Source organism: Taudactylus pleione, unplaced genomic scaffold (genome assembly GCF_031769625.1).
Source record: "Taudactylus pleione unplaced genomic scaffold, aTauple2 ptg001472l, whole genome shotgun sequence".
NCBI lineage: Eukaryota > Metazoa > Chordata > Amphibia > Anura > Myobatrachidae > Taudactylus > Taudactylus pleione.
Window position 1 is genome coordinate 155,511 of NW_028285870.1, and position 18,204 is coordinate 173,714.

Sequence of the window (18,204 nt, forward strand, 5' to 3'; positions counted from 1 at the left end):
GCTCCCAGCACACACTGATATGTGGTATTATTATATAGGGGAGAGGGGACCGTGCAGTGATATATGAGGGGGAATAACAGCTCCCAGCACACACTGATATGTGGTATTATTATTATATAGGGGAGAGGGGACCGTACAGTGATATATGAGGGGGAATAACACAGCTCCCAGCACACACTGATATGTGGTATTATTATTATATAGGGGAGAGGGGACCGTACAGTGATATATGAGAGGGAATAACACAGCTCCCAGCACACACTGATATGTGGTATTATTATTATATAGGGGGGAGGGGACTGTACAGTGATATATGAGGGGGAATAACTCAGCTCCCAGCACACACTGATATGTGGTATTATTATATAGGGGAGAGGGGACCGTACAGTGATATATGAGGGGAATAACACAGCTCCCAGCACACACTGAAATGTGGTATTATTATTATTATATAGGGGAGAGGGGACTGTACAGTGATATATGAGGGGAATAACACAGCTCCCAGCACACACTGATATGTGGTATTATTATTATTATATAGGGGAGAGGGGACTGTACAGTGATATATGAGGGGGAATAACACAGCTCCCAGCACACACTGATATGTGGTATTATTATTATTATTATATAGGGGAGAGGGGACTGTACAGTGATATATGAGGGGAATAACACAGCTCCCAGCACACACTGATATGTGGTATTATTATTATATAGGGAGAGGGGACAGTATAGTGATATATGAGGGGGAATAACACAGCTCCCAGCACACACTGATATGTGGTATTATTATTATATAGGGGAGAGGGGACCGTACAGTGATATATGAGGGGGAATAACACAGCTTCCAGCACACACTGATATGTGGTATTATTAAATATAGGGGAGAGGGGACCGTACAGTGATATATGAGGGGGAATAACTCAGCTCCCAGCACACACTGATATGTGGTATTATTATTATTATATAGGAGAGAGGGGACTGTACAGTGATATATGAGGGGGGATAACACAGCTCCCAGCACACACTGATATGTGGTATTATTATATAGGGGAGAGGGGACCGTGCAGTGATATATGAGGGGGAATAACAGCTCCCAGCACACACTGATATGTGGTATTATTATTATATAGGGGAGAGGGGACCGTACAGTGATATATGAGGGGGAATAACACAGCTCCCAGCACACACTGATATGTGGTATTATTATTATATAGGGGAGAGGGGACCGTACAGTGATATATGAGAGGGAATAACACAGCTCCCAGCACACACTGATATGTGGTATTATTATTATATAGGGGGGAGGGGACTGTACAGTGATATATGAGGGGGAATAACTCAGCTCCCAGCACACACTGATATGTGGTATTATTATATAGGGGAGAGGGGACCGTACAGTGATATATGAGGGGAATAACACAGCTCCCAGCACACACTGATATGTGGTATTATTATTATTATATAGGGGAGAGGGGACTGTACAGTGATATATGAGGGGAATAACACAGCTCCCAGCACACACTGATATGTGGTATTATTATTATATAGGGAGAGGGGACAGTATAGTGATATATGAGGGGGAATAACACAGCTCCCAGCACACACTGATATGTGGTATTATTATTATTATTATATAGGGGAGAGGGGACCGTACAGTGATATATGAGGGGGAATAACACAGCTTCCAGCACACACTGATATGTGGTATTATTAAATATAGGGGAGAGGGGACCGTACAGTGATATATGAGGGGGAATAACTCAGCTCCCAGCACACACTGATATGTGGTATTATTATTATATAGGGGAGAGGGGACCGTGCAGTGATATATGAGGGGGAATAACACAGCTCCCAGCACACACTGATATGTGGTATTATTATTATATAGGGGAGAGGGGACCGTACAGTGATATATGAGGGGGAATAACACAGCTCCCAGCACACACTGATATGTGGTATTATTATTATATAGGAGAGAGGGGACCGTACAGTGATATATGAGAGGGAATAACACAGCTCCCAGCACACACTGATATGTGGTATTATTATTATATAGGGAGAGGGGACTGTACAGTGATATATGAGGGGGAATAACACAGCTCCCAGCACACACTGATATGTGGTATTATTATTATATAGGGGAGAGGGGACCGTACAGTGATATATGAGGGGGAATAACACAGCTTCCAGCACACACTGATATGTGGTATTATTATTATATAGGGGAGAGGGGACCGTACAGTGATATATGAGGGGGAATAACTCAGCTCCCAGCACACACTGATATGTGGTATTATTATTATATAGGGGAGAGGGGACCGTGCAGTGATATATGAGGGGGAATAACACAGCTCCCAGCACACACTGATATGTGGTATTATTATTATATAGGGGAGAGGGGACCGTACAGTGATATATGAGGGGGAATAACACAGCTCCCAGCACACACTGATATGTGGTATTATTATTATTATATAGGGGGAGAGGGGACCGTACAGTGATATATGAGGGGGAATAACACAGCTCCCAGCACACACTGATATGTGGTATTATTATTATATAGGGGGAGGGGACTGTACAGTGATATATGAGGGGGAATAACACAGCTTCCAGCACACACTGATATGTGGTATTATTATATAGGGGAGAGGGGACCGTACAGTGATATATGAGGGGGAATAACTCAGCTCCCAGCACACACTGATATGTGGTATTATTATTATATAGGGGAGAGGGGACCGTACAGTGATAGAGGATAGGGAATAACACAGCTCCCAGCACACACTGATATGTGATATTATTATTATATAGGGAAGAGGGGACCGTACAGTGATACATGAGGGGGGATAACACAGCTCCCAGCACACACTGATATGTGGTATTATTATTATATAGGGGAGAGGGGACCGTATAGTGATATATGAGGGGGATAACACAGCTCCCAGCACACACTGATATGTGGTATTATTATTATATAGGGGAGAGGGGACCGTACAGTGATATATGAGGGGGATAACACAGCTTCCAGCACACACTCATGTGGTATTATTATTATATAGGGGGAGGGGACCGTACAGTGATATATGAGGGGGAATAACACAGCTCCCAGCACACACTATGTGGTATTATTATTATTATATAGGGGAGAGTGGACTGTACAGTGATATATGAGGGGGAATAACACAGCTCCCAGCACACACCGATATGTGGCCTTATTATTATATAGGGGAGAGGGGACCGTACAGTGATATATGAGGGGGAATAACACCGCTCCCAGCACACACTGATGTGGTATTATTATTACATAGGGGAGAGGGGACCGTACAGTGATATATGAGGGGGAATAACACAGCTCCCAGCACACACTGATATGTGGTATTATTATTATATAGGGGGAGAGGGGACCGTAAAGTGATATATGAGGGGGATAACACAGCTCCCAGCACACACTGATATGTGGTATTATTATTTATATAGGGGGGAGGGGACTGTACAGTGATATATGAGGGGGAATAACACAGCTCCCAGCACACACTGATATGTGGTATTATTATTATAATGGGGAGAGGGGACCGTACAGTGATATATGAGGGGGAAAAACACAGCTCCCAGGACACACTGATATGTGGTATTATTATTATATAGGGGGAGGGGACTGTACAGTGATATGAGGGGGAATAACACAGCTCCCAGCACACACTGATATGTGGTATTATTATTATTATATAGGGGAGAGGGGACTGTACAGTGATATATGAGGGGGAATAACACAGCTTCCAGCACACACTGATATGTGGTATTATTATTATATAGGGGAGAGGGGACCGTACAGTGATATATGAGGGGGAATAACTCAGCTCCCAGCACACATTGATATGTGGTATTATTATTATATAGGGGGAGGGGACTGTACAGTGATATGAGGGGGAAAAATACAGCTCCCAGCACACACTGATATGTGGTATTATTATTATATAGGGGAGAGGGGACCGTACAGTGATATATGAGGGGGAATAACACAGCTCCCAGCACACACTGATATGTGGTATTATTATTATTATATAGGGTAGAGGGGACTGTACAGTGATATAGGATAGGGAATAACACAGCTCCCAGCACACACTGATATGTGATATTATTATTATATAGGGGAGAGGGGACCGTACAGTGATATATGAGGGGGAATAACACAGCTCCCAGCACACACTGATATGTGGTATTATTATTATTATTATATAGGGGAGAGGGGACTGTACAGTGATATATGAGGGGGATAACACAGCTTCCAGCACACACTCATGTGGTATTATTATTATATAGGGGAGAGGGGACCGTACAGTGATATATGAGGGGGAATAACACAGCTCCCAGCACACACTGATATGTGGTATTATTATTATTATATAGGGTAGAGGGGACTGTACAGTGATATAGGATAGGGAATAACACAGCTCCCAGCACACACTGATATGTGATATTATTATTATATAGGGAAGAGGGGACCGTACAGTGATACATGAGGGGGGATAGCACAGCTCCAAGCACACACTGATATGTGGTATTATTATTATATAGGGGGAGAGGGGACCGTACAGTGATATATGAGGGGGATAACACAGCTCCCAGCACACACTGATATGTGGTATTAATATTTATATAGGGGGGAGGGGACTGTACAGTGATATATGAGGGAGAATAACGCAGCTCCCAGCACACACTGATATGTGGTATTATTATATAGGGGAGAGGGGACCGTACAGTGATATATGAGGGGGAAAAACACAGCTCCCAGGACACACTGATATGTGGTATTATTATTATTATATAGGGGGGGGACTGTGCAGTGATATATGAGGGGGAATAACACAGCTCGCAGCACACACTATGGGTCTGATTCACAGCCGGACACTATTTGCGGACGGTCGTTCAGGAAAAGGGGGTGGCTATTCAAATGAACCGTTCGCTCTTTGCGGTCTGTTCATGCCTCCATGTCTGAACGAGCGAACAAAACATGCGGTCGTTTTTTGGAAAAATACGCCCCCTGGCCGCTCGCACCATACGTCATGTCCGCTATTTAATAGAGTAATCGAGTACATCGAACAGCGTATAAACTGCTCGCTACTCTTGTGGCTGGTTTTTCCTACCGCAATCTTGCGAGCAGTTCTGGCTATAAAATAACCAAGTGACGTGGTCGATGACGCTGCTGTTTTAATTATGCACACCCTCAAAACGCCCGTTTTGACCTTTAAGCACGCCTGCGTTCTGATTTCCACTCCCCGTTTTCAAGCACCTTCCCCTGTTACCACCCACATACGTCTCCTCCTGTCACTCAAAATAACAGGCATTCGCTATTTAGCGAGCACACGATTTTCGGCCGCACTGACTGGTTCGCGCATGCGTATTACGATCCGTACGCATGCGCAGATGTGCTAACATCGCTCCGAACGAGCGAACGGCCTCTTACGAGCGGCTCTGAATGAGACCGTATGTGTTGTGTATGGAATGGCAACGGTCACAATATAGAAACTGACATCCTGAAAGGGTTAGGATTCTACACCAATCGGTAAGTATCCTAACTGTACTCCTAAATCTCCCCCTAGCAGCCTAAACCTAACTTCCCACCCCCCCTCTAAAACCTCCCCCTCCACCAGCCGCCCCCAAGTGGGGGCATTACTTCAGGTACATACTAAACTCTGTTCTCCAGTTTTCTTGTATCTTTAGTTGTTTTTTTATATGTTATTTACTGCAGTATAAGGGAGTTATAGAGGGACTATAATTGTGTGTGCTTTATTTCAACCGTTTTTTCTTTTGTCAAGTAAGTGCCCCCCAACAGGTCACACCATAGCTTCGCTGCATCATTGTGTGTCATAAGGGGTGGCCACAGCTTCCAGATGAGAAATGTTTTACACTCTTTACAAGAGTGTTTATATATGAAATCTGTACAGATAAGATCGGGGTTGGAGTTGTACCCTTGTGTATTTTGCACTTTTGAACTGTTAAAAAAAAAAAAAACTTATTTCATGCACCTATTTTATCAGTTTTTCTCGATACACAGAAAAACACAATAGTGAAGATGACCTCAACTGAGTGTGAGACCTCAATCATCATTATCTATAAGTATTTTTCAGCACTCACTCACTGATACATGAGAGACACAATGACCAGAAGATCCTGGAACTCACCAACAAGATCATTCAGCTGCTGACTGGAGAGGTGACTGCTGGGAATGGGACATTATACAGTAACACCAGGGGATGTGTCTGGGTGATAACTGGAGAGGTGACTGCTGGGAATGGGACATTATACAGTAACACCAGGGGATGTGTCTGGGTGATAACTGGAGAGGTGACTGCTGGGAATGGGACATTATACAGTAACACCAGCAGGAGATGTGTCTGGGTGATGACTGGAGAGGTGACTGCTGGGAATGGGACATTATACAGTAACACCAGGGGATGTGTCTGGGTGATGACTGGAGAGGCGACTGCTGGGAATGGGACATTATACAGTAACACCAGGGGATGTGTCTGGGTGATGACTGGAGAGGCGACTGCTGGGAATGGGACATTATACAGTAACTTCAGGGGATGTGTCTGGGTGATGACTGGAGAGGTGACTGCTGGGAATGGGACATTATACAGTAACACCAGGGGATGTGTCTGGGTGATGACTGGAGAGGTGACTGCTGGGAATGGGACATTATACAGTAACACCAGGGGTTGTGTCTGGGTGATAACTGGAGAGGTGACTGCTGGGAATGGGACATTATACAGTAACACCAGGGGATGTGTCTGGGTGATAACTGGAGAGGTGACTGCTGGGAATGGGACATTATACAGTAACACCAGCAGGAGATGTGTCTGGGTGATGACTGGAGAGGTGACTGCTGGGAATGGGACATTATACAGTAACACCAGGGGATGTGTCTGGGTGATGACTGGAGAGGCGACTGCTGGGAATGGGACATTATACAGTAACACCAGGGGATGTGTCTGGGTGATGACTGGAGAGGCGACTGCTGGGAATGGGACATTATACAGTAACACCAGGGGATGTGTCTGGGTGATGACTGGAGAGGCGACTGCTGGGAATGGGACATTATACAGTAACACCAGGGGATGTGCCTGGGTGATGACTGGAGAGGGGACTGCTGGGAATGGGACATTATACAGTAACACCAGGGGATGTGTCTGGGTGATGACTGGAGAGGTAACTGCTGGGAATGGGACATTATACAGTAACACCAGGGGATGTGTCTGGGTGATGACTGGAGAGGTGACTGCTGGGAATGGGACATAATACAGTAACACCAGGGGATGTGTCTGGGGGATGACTGGAGAGGGGACTGCTGGGAATGGGACATTATACAGTAACATCAGGGGATGTGTCTGGGTGATGACTGGAGAGGTGACTGCTGGGAATGGGACATTATACAGTAACACCAGGGGATGTGTCTGGGTGATGACTGGAGAGGTGACTGCTGGAAATGGGACATTGTACAGTAACACCAGGGGATGTGTCTGGGTGATGACTGGAGAGGTGACTGCTGGGAATGGGACATTATACAGTAACACCAGGGGTTGTGTCTGGGTGATAACTGGAGAGGTGACTGCTGGGAATGGGACATTATACAGTAACACCAGGGGATGTGTCTGGGTGATAACTGGAGAGGTGACTGCTGGGAATGGGACATTATACAGTAACACCAGCAGGAGATGTGTCTGGGTGATGACTGGAGAGGTGACTGCTGGGAATGGGACATTATACAGTAACACCAGGGGATGTGTCTGGGTGATGACTGGAGAGGCGACTGCTGGGAATGGGACATTATACAGTAACACCAGGGGATGTGTCTGGGTGATGACTGGAGAGGTGACTGCTGGGAATGGGACATTATACAGTAACACCAGGGGATGTGTCTGGTTGATGACTGGAGAGATGACTGCTGGAAATGGGACATTGTACAGTAATACCAGGGGATGTGTCTGGGTAATGACTGGAGAGGTGACTGCTGGGAATGGGATATTGTACTGTAGCACCAGGGGATGTGTCTGGGTGATGACTGGAGAGGTGACTGCTGGGAATGGGACATTATACAGTAACACCAGGGGATGTGTCTGGGTGATAACTGGTGAGGTGACTGCTGGGAATGGGACATTATACAGTAACACCAGCAGGATATGTGTCTGGGTGATAACTGGAGAGGTGACTGCTGGGAATGGGACATTATACAGTAACACCAGGGGATGTGTCTTGGTGATGACTGGAGAGGCGACTGCTTGGAATGGGACATTATACAGTAACACCAGGGGCTGTGTCTGGGTGATGACTGGAGAGGTGACTGCTGGGAATGGGACATTATACAGTAACACCAGGAGATGTGTCTGGGTGATGACTGTATCATTGTGTGTGTCAGGTTCCTATAAGGTGTCAGGATGTCACTGTCTGTCTCCATGTAGGAGGGGGAGTATATAGAGGAACACAGGGGTCTGTACAAGGACGTGATGATGGAGAATCACCGGCCCCTCACTTCACTGGGTAAGAGGAGACTGTAATTTATTGTACAGGGGAGAGCAGGTATAGGGGCCCCCTATATACACACATTACCTGACAATCACATATATACAATGTACTCAGTCACTGTGTGTCTCCTACAGATGGACCCAGTAACAGAAATACCCCAGAGAGATGTCCCCGCCCTCTGTATTCACAGGATTGTACAGAGGAGAATAACGGGATTCTGCAGGAGGATGAGGTAGATGGGATTTAGAGTCTCCCCAATAAACCAAAGTCAATGACTGTGACCGGATGACCTCGACTTGCCACCCGATCACAGATTAGTTTTGATCCCCACTGGATCTTGGAGTATCAGGGATTCCCGCTTGCCATCGGTAACCGCCCGTTGCTTAATCCACCCACTGTGCCATGGGCGTGTAACTTCGCTGCCAGCAGCAGGTCCTACCACCGGCCCTGGAACCGCTTGTGCGTACACCCAGGCACCTACCATCGGCACCAGGACCGTCACTGCTACGTATGCGTCGATAAGCTGTGGCCACACCCCCTGATTGGTGTCGGCTGTTTCCCCCTGATCCCTCGCAACGGATCAGGCCCTGCACGGTAGCTGGCAGAGAGCTTGAGCTTGGAAACACTGAGCTCAATCCAGAACAGCCGTAGAACCGAATAGCGTTTGGCACAATTCTGTTTGCAAGATATATAGATGCGCTAGTCTAAATCCCGACAGTGGCAGCCCGAACAGTCAGAATCCTGATGGCGGCTGTAAGTATTCTATCCCTACCCCTCAATCCCACCCCCCCTAACCCTAACCTCCCCCCTGGGGGGGGTGTCTAACCCTAGTCTCCGCCCAATGCCATTATCCTGATCCTTAAGGGGGTTGTGATGTCGCATATTGCCGGGCGGCGTGATTCGGGCTTCGGTATATCGACGCCCGGCATCCCGTCCTCCGGCAATATAACTTCTTCTAAAGGAAGCTCCACAATAAGGACATTTTTAAAAACAAACAAACTGTTTTTGTTTCCCCCCAAACCAGCGTTTTACATAGAGACTGCGTTTCAAAGAAAAGGCTTGTTCAGTCACCAAACCCACACTGTTAGGCTAGGACAATTACAATAGCACTTCCTATGTGAGGATGTCTAAAGAGCAATTTATCTACCTTTTTTAAAACAAAATACTTTATACATTCCCCATATGTGCATAGTCTGTACTGTACATGCAAACATGTTTCCCCAGTTTCAAAACTGCGCACATCGCTTTAAATACAACATGGTAAAATACATTATTACCTATACACGTACAGTACATGACACCCGGCACCTGCATTGTCCCTTTAATCATGGTGCCGTGGCACGAGGGTAAAACCCTTCAATGCCACCGTGGCCACTTTAGCCACGTGTGGTCGGGCTCCGGCCACACTAACACCATATAATCTGCAGAGGAGCTTTGTGTGTCTCATACACTGATATACTATTTAATCTTTGTTAATGAAATCAAACATTATTAAGGTTTTTTTATTGTTCAGGTTGCAGCTCTGAGTAATATTAAAGCAGAAGATATAGAGGGAGAAGAAGAGACGTATGTGACTGATATGAAGGCAAAAGATATAGAAGGAGAAGAAGACAGACGTATGTGAGGAGTGATCAGCAGTGTAAGGAGGAGGAAATCCCTACAGATATCAGCACAGGTGAGTAATAATCACTTATTACAGAATAGAGTCACATATTCTTCTTGCTCAGTCACTACAGCAATCTCTTATCCTACACCCTCCTCTGTCAGTACAAACTAATGAGGGAAATGTATCTGCCCAGTCGGGGAACCATCAGCCCCTATTATACTCCTGCTCTCCCCCTCACATCATGTCACTGTGTGTTACCAGCCCAGACATCTGACCACTCTCCTCTCCACACACTCTCTGGTGTATCTCATACACCAGGAGCCATCAGCCCCTATTATACTCCTGCTCTCCCCCTCACATCATGTCACTGTGTGTTACCAGCCCAGAGATCTGACCAGTCTCCTCCCCACACTCTCTGGTGTATCTCATACACCAGGAGCCATCAGCCCCTATTATACTCCTGCTCTCCCCCTCGCATCATGTCACTGTGTGTTACCAGCCCAGAGATCTGACCAGTCTCCTCCCCACACTCTCTGGTGTATCTCATACATCAGGAGCCATCAGCCCCTATTATACTCCTGCTCTCCCCCTCACATCATGTCACTGTGTGTTACCAGCCCAGAGATCTGACCCGTCTCCTCCCCACACTCTCTGGTGTATCTCATACATCAGGAGCCATCAGCCCCTATTATACTCCTGCTCTCCTCCTCACATCATGTCACTGTGTGTTACCAGCCCAGAGATCTGACCAGTCTCCTCCCCACACTCTCTGGTGTATCTCATACATCAGGAGCCATCAGCCCCTATTATACTCCTGCTCTCCTCCTCACATCATGTCACTGTGTGTTACCAGCCCAGAGATCTGACCCGTCTCCTCCCCACACTCTCTGGTGTATCTCATACATCAGGAGCCATCAGCCCCTATTATACTCCTGCTCTCCTCCTCACATCATGTCACTGTGTGTTACCAGCCCAGAGATCTGACCTGTCTCCTCCCCACACTCTCTGGTGTATCTCGTACATCTGTTCAAAGGGCGTTGTGCAAGTGATTCAATTAGTGATCAATAGGAATAGGTCCTATGTGACATTACCCATGATCCTCTCTGTTCTAAGACATGTAACGTTACCCATTATCTTCCTTGTGTAACATTACCTGTTAATGTTGGGTTCTCTATATGTGTGTTTAAAACTGCAATAATAAAGTAAAAAAGTAGTAATTTCCTCATCCCAAGATCACTCTCACCGCATCACAACACATTCGCCGACACGCCGCCTTCTCGTGTTCACTCAGCGCTGTAATCATCCACAATAACTACCCTCCTCTGTGCTCGGATGCTCTGTACTGTTGCTCTCCATCTGCTGATCCATCTCTGTGTCCTGCTCTCAGCCTTTAGCTCTATACTACTTTCTCCTGTCGTCCGTCTGTGTTCTGCTCTGTCCTCCCCCTGTGTACTGATGCCTCCCTCGCTTCGTGCTGTCATCCTTCTGTGTAATTATTTCGGGATAATATAATTTGCCATTTATGGAACCCGTGATAAAGGGCCGGAATTAGAGGCAGCTTAGGATGACTCTCGTCAGGGCTGCTGGGGGGGGGATCAGAGTACAGCCGCTCATAGTGCGCCAGAGTCGCCGCACGGCGAAATGAACCGCACAGGAATTGGTCTTACACACGTACAAAGCGCAGATGAAGCGCAGCGGATCTCTGCTTGAGGAGAAGCTGCGGACACTCGCATCGGGGCCCTTCTAACCGATTCGGGCTCAGTCACACACTCATGTACAAATGTCACACATCATATTCATCAGCGTCATGTAGTACTTTTGTCACACCCAATTACATCTAATACAATTAAGACCCGTTTGAGCAAGAAAGATGCTCGGTGCAGCTGATTCGCCCAAGTCCAGACGAGCCGAGAGGGGCTATTTGGCGAGACTGATGCCACCATGTGAGAGGACCTTCTGTGTGATTCTCTGTATGTGCTGCTACCGAGCCTTCAAAAGAACATTAAATATACCTGCACGGATATAGAGACCTGTTCTTCAGCAGGGCACTGAGGACTGTCCATATGACTAACTTTTCAAATGATAAGCATTTATTGATATTTAAAAATATATTAAGCTGACTACACGCTTAACAGAGATATCTGCAGTAGATGGTGTTGGTACACACTGTACAACCATTATCTGTCATCTGGCCGCGGGTTCCGCTTGCCGGGGTGCGAGTCGCGTCCCTCTCTCCCTGCAGCCTCTTCAGCTAGTGAACGGGCGGTCTCCAGGCTGCCCGTACACACAGCACGATGCCCTAATATAGCTGCAGATATATTGGGCATCGGCTCTGCAGCACGACGACGCAAGATGTCTATAAACAACGCCGTTCACAGACATATCGCTGGTACACACTGGCCGACGCACACAAGATATATTGGGCTGTCAACTGACTGGCCGATATATCTGCCAGTGTGTACCCAGTATTAGAGAAACTTTTATTGATGTTTCATTATAATATATTACTTCCCCCTGCTGCATCTGTGATCCCAGCGCTGCGACCGAGGTGCGATCCCAGCCATGCGACTGCGTCAGCCAGCTGAGTAAGCCTTGGCTTACGCAGGTTGGCCGGCATGCGAGGACAGGAAACTGCGTCCGTGGACGCAGACCCTGGCTTTGACACTCCTGGAAAACGATGTTTACTTCCCCCCCCATTTCCGGGAACGCCTGCCGTCCCCGCCCTGCAAACATTGCTGCATGTCAATCAGGCAGAGACATACGGTTACCTGCGTGCGATCACACAGGACCCGGTGTACGGGTCCTCCGTAGGAGTAGATTCCCAGAAATCTGCATTCAGCAGTGCATGTACTCAGGCCCTAAAGGTGCGTGCACACGGTACGATATTGTGAACGATATTAACGATATCGTTCATACTGTTCAATATCGTTCCATGTGTATGCATGACATTGTTAATGATGTATGCTCCCGTGGATCAATAACGATTCTTCTGTCGCCCGTGCATGCAGGCCAAACTGAAGATATCGTCAGGCCCTGCATGTTCGGGGACTGTGGCCGGTGACGTCGCTGAACGATATCATTAACGTTATCGTTCAGTGTGTCCGCTTAATGTCGGGAACGACATTGAGCCCGGCAGGTGAGGGGACAACACTGAACGATATCACTTATAGAGCATATCGTTTCCGTATGTACGCACCGTTTAGACTAGTATCAATACAATTTACATTTCACAGGAACTGGTAAATTGATTTATTCCTTTGATTATATTTACCATTCAGAATCAAAGTATCTATGTGGCTTAAATAGTAATAGGATTAGCATTCAGTATGACTTCCACAAATGTACAGGAAATTCTTGAAACCAACAAAACTGCTTTTCCCTAAACCCTTGGTCAATCTGACACGCCAAACCCTCTGCTAGTGCCAGGGCAATTATTATATCACTTCCTATATCACAGAAGATGGCAAGTTCTCATACATTCCTATAAGTGCATAGACTATACATTTACACATGTGTTTCTACAGTTCTACAACTGTGTATTAATTCTATAATAGTGTTCACTCTAGGTCTGGCGTCGGACCTAGAGAAAAAGCACTTCTGCACGTACGGGGGGCGTGGCCAAAGAGAAGGGGCGTGTCTTTCTGCCGCGTCCCCTTTTCGTCACTCTTGGGGGCGTGCCTGGCACTTGCGGACAGGCCGGACAGCCCCCAAGCACTGCGGTCACTGTGAATGGTGACTTCTGCACCGTTGTTTTCCCTACTCGCGGGAGGGGACAGACCCCACAGGCTGTATCAGCGGGGCGCCGCGCCGGAGGGCTTGGGTGCTTTCTGCAGCTCCGCGAAACCGGAAGTGCCGTCATCCGGCAGGGCAATGGTGCCGTGGAAATTCGATCACAACGTCAGGTGAAGCATAGTAATCCATGTGTAAAACACCATGGTGCATAGACTCATTATTCATTAAAATATATATGATTATATACATGGCTACCCTATAGCCTGTAGAGAAATCTACCATCATGTAATCTCATGAATCTACAATTAAATGTACGGACCTTACTGAGAGTCAGTAGTCAGAGGAAAGCTGGTAACAGTGTGTAGCACAGATTGGTGTAATACTGCCATCTAGTGGAATAAATGTACGGACCTGTCACTTACTGAGAGTCAGTAGTCAGTGGAAAGCTGGTAACAGTGTGTAGCACAGATTGGTGTAATACTGCCATCTAGTGGAATAAATGTACGGACCTGTCACTTACTGAGAGTCAGTAGTCAGAGGAAAGCTGGTAACAGTGTGTAGCACAGATTGGTGTAATACTGCCATCTAGTGGAATAAATGTACGGACCTGTCACTTACTTAAGAGTCAGTAGTCAGAGGAAAGCTGGTAACAGTGTGTAGCACAGATTGGTGTAATACTGCCATCTAGTGGACTAAATGTACGGACCTGTCACTTACTGAGAGTCAGTAGTCAGAGGAAAGCTGGTAACAGTGTGTAGCACAGATTGGTGTAATACTGCCATCTAGTGGAATAAATGTACGGACCTTACTGAGAGTCAGTAGTCAGAGGAAAGCTGGTAACAGTGTGTAGCACAGATTGGTGTAATACTGCCATCTAGTGGAATAAATGTAAAAATACATGTAAAAAACCCCACTGAGCTCATACATTAAATGGAAAAAATTTTTTTTATGCATCACAAAGACCTGGCTTGTTGTAACTAAACTACAGCTATAGTGAGCTCATAGTAGTTTACACAAAATGAATCAAACCTAAAGATGCATTGAGACCTGTAGGGGAAAGTGTCTAATCAATGTATCCATCATTACTCAAGTTGTAGTAACCTCTTACCCCTATCTCCACCTCTGAGAGACTTGGGTACATGATCAATGATCTTGTATCTTCGTGTGGCCATATTATGTTTGAATTTGGAGAAATGTCAGGCTACCGGCTGCTCGCTGGTTCCAGACAAGAGCTGCCCTAATTGCTGATCTATGTTGTGCCATTCTAATTTTACATTGGCATTCAGTTTTACTGATGTAATATAGGGCACATGGGCACAAAATTACATAGATTACAAAATTAGAGCTGCAGGTTAGAGGCCAATTGATTTGATATCTTCTACCTGAATATAGATGTAACATTGTATCTATAATATATAGATATGTACAGGGAGTGCAGCCTCAGCATTTATAGCAGCTTAAAAAGTTTTTTGGTTTATCTTTCCCAAAACCAGTGACCTCTGTCTTCACTACTGAGTCCTTCATATTCCTGCCCCTCGTATAACTAGGCAACAATGTTGTTTTATGTAGACATTTCAGTTCAGGGTCTGCGGCGACCATGGACCATAGGTTTTTAGCCTTTTTATTTGTGTACTTACTTTTAGAGCCGTATTCAATATGAGTCGAGCCGCGATACTTCGCCTGTTCTGCAGGCGGAAAAGTATCGCGGTCGTCCCCGCTTTACCCCGTATTCAATATGGAAGTACGTGAAAACGGGACCCGGCGAAACTGAAACACACGGAAAGTACTGTCGTTTTTGGGGAAATCAGCCTGACACCCCCGAAAACATGCTCTGACATGGGGGTTCGCTATGGTACCCCCCGATTTGGCTTGCTGAAGGTATTTGGTGATTTTAAACAGGCTCAATAGCTGCTAAATAGCGTTTTTCTATACGTGATGCAGAATAGTATTTAGGAGTATTTTTTTTTCCAGACAATAAGTTCTCCCAGCAAATTTGGGGTACATGAAAATGGGGGTCAGCATATTTAAAAGTTGCTAAAGTGAAGTTGAAAAAATCCTGAAAAATCCACCTGCCGCAAACCCCTGCAATCAAAAAAACACTTGGGGCATATTTGGGGACCCCCCCCCAGAGTCAAGTTCGCTAGTTTTTAACTTTGTACCCCAACTTTTTTTTTTTCGCCCCCCCCCCCTTATTCAAGGTAATTTTTTGGGGGGTCCTTAAGTGTTTATTTTTTTTGGCACTGTTTACCTTTGGGGGACTGTCTGAAGGCTGCACGGGGGTTCCCGCAACATTGCACCCCAAAACCCCAATTCTGCACTTTTTTCCACCAGCGAAAGTCCTTCAAATTGAATACCGGATAAAACCAAAACAGGCGAAAATGACGTCATCGGCGAAAAAGTTTTGCCAAAAACGGGCCTTAGTGACACATTCACGAACCCATGGTATTCTCTTTTTAGTTGTGTCTTTTTGCCTTGAGGCTAATAATTGTTCTCCATCTAAAGACAGCGCTTACTCTTTGGCCTTCAGGAGCTCATTTAGTGGGTAACCGCTCATCAAGAATTTGGAAACCATGGAGTCAGGTTGTTGGACAGTTTCATCCCTGTTATTGTTACATCTGCAAACTGGAACGAACTGAGAATAAGGGGTGAAAACTGTTACAATGCAATAAAGTACTGCGATCAGTCGGTTTTGAGTACAGAGATGTACTCAGCTTTCCCTTCTCCGATTTGATGACTATGTCCAAAAAACTAATTTTTTTAAAAAAATCCTAGGTTAGCGTGAACTGGATTGGACTCTCAGAAGCAATTCTGCTGTGTCACCAGATCCATCAGACTTTCCATCTCCCCTTGTCACATAATGAATAAATCATCTGTGTAGCGGAAATACATCTTACTGTCTTTAGTTATCTCTGGGATCTCAAAGATTAAACTCTTTTCCACCTCCCACATGAAGCTGTTGGCAAAGGAAGGGGCCACAGCAGAACCCATTGCACAGCCTGTACGCTGTCTATAAAACTTACCATTACATAGAAAATAATTATGTGACCGTGTAAAATTAAGTAGATTTAAAAACCGCTCTACATCTGGCCCCTGATATTGCACATTACCCATAATCCAATGCCTTACTGCCAATAATCCCACTACATGCGGAATGCACGTGAAAAGGCTGGTCACGTCAAGGGTGGCTAAAACCGTCCGTTCAGGAACATGTCCCAACTCCTCAAATTTACTAAGCAACATACTGGAATCTCTTAAGTATGTAAAGTACTTTGTACACATGGTTGTGGGTACGCATCCAAAAATATAGCAACTGGCTCACACAGAGGGCCTGATTCAGAGCCAGACGCTATTTGCGGACGCTCGTTCAGAAAAAGTGGCTGGCTATTTAAATTGAGCGCTCGCTCTTTGCGGACTGTTGACGCCTCTATGTCTGAGCGAGCGTCCGAAACATGCGCTCGCTATTTTGTAAAGACACCCCTTGGCTGCTCGCATCATACGTCATCTCCGCTATTTATTAGATTAATCGAGTACATCGAAAGGCGTCTGAACTGCTCGCAGTGCTTGTGGTAGCATTTTCCTACCGCAATCATGCGAGCAGTTCAGGCTAAGAAACAACCAACTGACGTGGTCGATGACGCTGCTTTGTTAATTATGCACACCCTTAAAATGCCCGTTTTGACCGTTTGGCACGCCTGCGTTCGGATCTCCACTCCCCGTTTTCAAGCACCTTCCCCTGTTACCACCCGCAAACTCCTCATCCTGTCACTCAAATTAGCAGGCACTCGCTATTTTGTGAGCACACGATTTCCGACCGCACTGACTGGTTGGCGCATGTGCATTACAACCTATACGCATGCGCAGATGTGCGAACATCGGTCGGAGCGAACGAGCGGCCGCTTACGAGCGGCTCTGAATCCAGGCCCAGAGACCCCTGGGCCAAGATAATCGGTCTCCCCGGGGGACCTCTGTGTGTCCTTATGTATTTTGGGTAACGTGTAGAATATAGGAACCACAGGATATGCAACATTCAATTTATTTTTGATAGCTAAAGAAATCAACCATCCTCTACTGCTAACTCCAATATAGTATCAAGTCCTTTTTTTTGTATATCTCTCGTGATACTATATTGGAGTTAGCAGAGGACCCCGGGGAGACCGATTATCTTGGCCCGGGGGTCTCTGTGTGAGCCAGTTGCTATATTTTTGGATGCGTACCTACAACCATGTGTACAAAGGACTTTTACATACTTTCTATGTAATGGTAAGTTTTATAGACAGCGTACAGGCTGTGCAATGGGTTCTGCTGTGGCCCCTTCCTTCGCCAACAGCTTCATGTGGGAGGTG

General features: G+C 46.1%; 1 long non-coding RNA gene across 1 annotated transcript; it reads left to right on the forward strand.

The window, feature by feature from the left end:
• The first annotated feature begins 8,476 nt into the window (after positions 1-8,476).
• Positions 8,477-10,164, forward strand: LOC148442530 (uncharacterized). Its single transcript, XR_015875792.1, has 3 exons — positions 8,477-8,538; positions 8,658-8,755; positions 10,037-10,164. It is a non-coding gene; the product is annotated as an uncharacterized LOC148442530 (long non-coding RNA).
• The last annotated feature ends 8,040 nt before the right edge of the window (positions 10,165-18,204 follow it).